Source organism: Pinus tabuliformis, chromosome J (genome assembly GCF_031772625.1).
Source record: "Pinus tabuliformis cultivar Carrire ecotype Pingquan chromosome J, CPIR1, whole genome shotgun sequence".
Classification (NCBI taxonomy): domain Eukaryota; kingdom Viridiplantae; phylum Streptophyta; class Pinopsida; order Pinales; family Pinaceae; genus Pinus; species Pinus tabuliformis.
Genome location: NC_142295.1, coordinates 70681328 through 70687084, shown reverse-complemented (window position 1 = coordinate 70687084; position 5757 = coordinate 70681328).

The following is a 5757-nucleotide window of genomic DNA, read 5'->3' as shown; positions in this document are numbered from 1 at the left end:
ACTTTGACCGAGGGTCCTCGTTGTTCCGTGCTGACCACAAATTGCCATTATTTCGAGGTTATTTCTAATAAGCTCAATATCCATAAGACTTTGAAGCTTGACATAATTTGAAACAATCATGAAAACTTAGAGAATGTTTAAGGATGCAATTCGGATCACAACACCACATGTACAACGTGTACACAACACTACATGCACACAAAACCACATGTACAATCATGCACACAACACCATATGTACATAGCACCAAATTCACAACATGCACACAACACCATATGTGCATAGCACCACATATACAACATGTACATAGCACCATATGTACACAACACTGTGTATCCAACATGCGCACATCACCATATGCACATAACACTGCATATCCATCATGCGCATAGTGTTAGTAAATTATATATTACAGAGCAATGGAACACATAGCATATTGCAAAAATATAAACACAGAAAACACAGAAAAACAAGAGAGACACAAATATACGTGGTTCACCCAATTTGGGTTACGTCCATGGAGAAATAGCGAGTCCTTCCTTTTATATTATCCAAAAAATGAAGAGATACAACCTATAACAGATCCATTTTAATTCCCTCTTCGCTCTCACACAATCTCCTCTCTCTTTCTTGCTCAGAATACACATCTACATAGCCGCAATACAATTCCCTCATATATAGCAAGGGGTTGCCTTCTAGGGAAAAAACCCCTAAATTAAACATAATTTCTACTGTCAGATTTTTGCCTAATGAACAGCCCAAATTGAATACGAAATTACAACATTTTAGAAGGCAATTTTACATCTATTTTTAGCTTTGGGGGCATTGCCCACGATCCCCTGCCCAGGGGGGGGCTCTTAAAGATTGTTGTCGCCCCCCCCCCGGATCCCCCTTGCAGCGCAAATAACAGGTGGCATTGCTGCCATAAGACAAAATGGGATCCAATGTGACGATACCTCTGAATAAAGAAGATAATTAGGCTCCACACCCAACGCACAATACAATATGTACACATCACCGCATATCCAACATGTACATAGCACCATATATACCCAACACTGCATATGCAATCTACACACAACACCATACATATAACAAGCACATAACATGATATGTACACAATACTACAAATATTACATGTACACAACAGTAGTACTACACATCCAAAACCACACAGTCTCTACCAAGAAACCTTGCTTCCAGTGTCTTATCCATGCTTGTCCCAACATGCCGCAGACCACACCACTTTCATTTCGTTGATGTATCCCTCAAAATTACCTGTCATAACATAAACATACTATAATAACATAATATCAATTCATATCCACATGATATTGACCTCATATATTTGTTAGGACTACTCTTCCCACTTGATTCCTCATAAACGAGGAACTCTTCATGCCATTCACCTGCATAAGAAATCATTCCTCCACAAGAATGATCCCTAGTGACCCTGTCAGACAATGATATATATACATACATTTATATATATAAACATCAACATAAAATAGTCATGATCCCTGATGACCATGTCAGATAACAACGTACATACATACATATATGCATATAAAAATTAGCATAAAGCAACATGATCACAACATAATTACTAGATCTTAAGGTCAAGATTAAGAGAACTTCCTTTATTCGTGAAACACATATACAACATCAAGAACAATAGTTCCCAACGTAGCTAAGGCATCTGACACCTCAAATCTATTTACTTTAAATTTCCTTATTACTTTTCTCATGACTGTTCCGCCATTGTCCACTTACACCAATGGACCCAACCAATCTAACTAGTTGTTATGCGCTTGCCTTTTGCTACCCTTATACATGCATTGAGCTTCATCCAGGCGTTACATCACCTGTTGGGTACCACACAACTCTCTCTGAGCTCCATTAACTTTCCTCTTTCCCAACCAATTCCAAGAATCAAAACATAAAAGGAAAGACAAGAAACAAACAGGAAGAAAACCATGAAAAAAAATAACAATACGACACCGCAAACAAAGTAGCATGACCATGCACAAGACACAAACATAACTGCAAATCAAGTGCAAGAAAATCATAAGACACTGAAAGCACAAGGCTAGAAACAAACACCATGACTCAATCCCCATGGGTTCCCAATACTTCCAAAGGAAAGCTCAACTTAAGCCTTCTTCATAATTTCATGGCAGTCTCTTTTGTCACGCAATCCCTTGCATCATATTGTGATAAACACATAACTGTCAGTGCATAAATAAACATAACAATACACTAGTTACCTTACCTTGTTGTGCCAAGCAGATTGCTTGCCACTGACAACATCCACTCCATCTCTCAAAGGACTCCAATCCTTTAATGAATCTGGCCATAACTAGAACCAGTTGTTATACCTGTCAAATACATATTTATGAATATAACACATATCCTCATAATGTCAGACAAATTCAAGGTTAAGAAGACTTCTTGTATGTAGAGCACTCATTCATTTGAAATTGTGGTTTCCAACCATAGCCAAAGGAATTCTCACTCAATTCCTTTCTTTTACCTTTTCCTTGTTGCAATTGAGCCTTACTATGCACTGTCACATCACCCAATTGTTAGTTATATAAACACATAAACTATTACCTTGTTAAGCTAATACCAAGCATTTTGCCCTGCAACTACTCACACATGTCAGTCTCACGTTCCAAAATCAAGACATCATGTATATTAATTTGAAATGAAACCTTTACCAAGTCTAACAACCATGTCATACTCAAAAATCAACTCAATTTCATCAGTCATAGTACATAATGCTACAACTATCACCTACTTACACTCAAGTATATATCAGTTGTCTCAACACATATGTATTAGTGCAACCATCTTAAAACAAGATCATTTCAGCAAGAAATCTTATAGACACATACTCATATCATTCAAGTAATCAAACATTCAAACAACAAATAGATGACATAATAGACACCAAACACTCAAACACCAAATAAATGACATAGTCAAACATTCAAACACCAAATAGATGACATAAGAAAACTCATACCTTAATGTATCTCACAGGAGGCTATTTTGTTTGCACAATCAATTTAGGTTAGCACGATATAACTTCACAACATATCAACTCAAACATAAATAAGGTCATGATATCCATAATAGTCACTAGCTAACATGTTCACATCATAAGCTCATAAACAATTGTCATTCATGCATAACAATCACATATGCACAGTCAATCTAGATTAGTACAACACCATATTGCAAATATGACAACTCATACCTAAATATCGTAACCATAAACATCTGCATAGGCCAATCCAAGTTAACACCAATCCATTTAGATTAGCATGATATAACATCAAGATCTTCATGTAATAACCCTAATCATCAAGTTACTAGCATATACCAGCAACAAGTTATATATTATGCTCATCAACAACATATAACCTAATCATCAAGTTATCTAACATAAAACAACAATATCAATGCATACAACCACATGTTACTACCATTCATGACTATCTGACACATGTGCATATGACTACACTAATCAACTAGCATCTTTCATGTATGTAACCATAACATCAATATAATGAAAGGCATACACATAACCATAATGCATATAACAATCATTAACCTACATACATGCATGCCCAACATACAAACCTATATGACGAAATGCTATTGCCTCGAGGTCCAATGTTGCAACTTCACTTTGATGGTCTACATCTCCTGCTCTATCTCAGTCAACACATTAACATCACAACATACCAATATCATCATGGTGACCTAATTGCATACAATGACCTCACAATGCATGTTTGACCTACCATACATGCATAAGCATAACAATGACAATGCATGCATAACAACATATAGACATTGACATGCATAACAAAAGCATATACAACCGACATGCATTCATGACTAAAGCATTCCCAACAACAACATCATCAACCTTCACATGGCGACATCACTACAACCATGATCAACACCACGCAAATGCAACAAGCACATGGACTACAAGCATAAGGAACACCTATGAAACGTACATGAATGCATGACCGACACACAACCCATCTAGTCTGAGGGGTGAACTATGCTCTGATACTACTTTGTAACACACTCCTCCCACATCTACCCAAGTAACCGGGCAAACGAGGTAAACATGTGACGAGAAGTTACTATGATATGATTCGACCTCCTAAGTCACCTTAAGGAAGTGGAACTGACGAAAACATACCATACAGACCTTCTAGATCAACAACAATACTCTCAGGAACCATCTCAACCTCTCAGGTAACCAACCCCTGGGTCCCACTGAGTTTTTAAACCATTACACTCCTGGACACTCCCTTGATGTTAGGTCCCTATACTACTAGTGTAGCCCCTTATTGTTATTAGTGAAACCCCCTTATTATATTGGTGTGCCCATGTAATCCCTGTATTTTTAGTATTGTGCCCCATAGAAGACCACTATTGTTATTTTTGTGCCCTTACAATATTACTGTTATGTCGACTCTGATTATATTGTGACCCCTTACACTCTTATATATAGAAAGGAGGTCTTTTCATTTGTATTAATCAATAATTGTTCATTTGTGTAATGTAAAGGAGGTTTCCCCCTTAAAGAGGCTAATTTTGAAGTAGTTGATCTATCTTTTCTTCTATTTTGTGAGTTGGTTTCATAACATTTGGTACAAAGCTTTGGATTCTAGGGTTTCACTGCTTCAAACAGGCCATCGTGGAATTTTCACTGTAACTTTTTTGCTATGAAGCTTTGGAAGTTGAAATTAATACCCATTTGAGTCGAAATCATGATGAACCTTGTGACTGAATTTTAGATCTTGGATCACTATATTTTCGGCAATATTAACTGAGGAAGTTAGGGCTTTTCGCGGGATCCTGAATTCCATCTCAAACAGGTGACCTTGGTAAAATCGTCATAAATTTATCTCTGAGCATCAGATTCAAATTTCATAAAAAGTGAAAAAATAATACAGACTGTAGTTTGTTGGGTATTATTTTCAGGGCTGAAGGTTGAAATAGTGACATGAACCAGTATATAGTCATGTCATCGCAGGAGATTGGGCATAAAACTTTCTTGGAGAATCAAATCTCGTTCATACTTGTGGGGTTGGAAAGAGCAATTAGAAGGTGACCACAAGACGAAATTTTAGACCTTGAGAATCCGAAATTACAGAGATAAAAAAAAAATTCAAGATCGAGCTCCTAAAAGAAAGAAAAACAATGACTCAAATCAAGAAAATAGAAACACCTAGTAAGAAAAATTGGAGGGATGATACGGAGAATGTGATCGAAGATATGATCAATAAGATCATTGGTATAGAAGCAAAAATGAATGGCAACATGAAATATTAGAAGAAAGACATGGAAGGTTTGAAGGAAGGTGGGACAAAGTCGCAACAAGAAAGACTTCCTAATGGCGAAAAGGTAGTAGAGGAAACTCATGATGAGAACAAAAGAAATGTTAATCATGATTTCATAGACTCTAACGTTGGATTGAAGACCCACCATATTCCAAATATAGATATGAGGAAGTTTGATGGCAATGATCCAGTAACTTGGATACTACAAATGGAGCAATATTTTGATCTACAAGATGTGCAACCGCTACAAAAGGTATGTATTGCATCTTTATATTTAGAATCCAATCAGTTTGTATGGTATAGAGGGCTTTGCTCTCGTAAACCACTTTTCACCTAGTTGATTTTGATGGAGGAAATGATAACACATTATGAGAATACAAAGAGC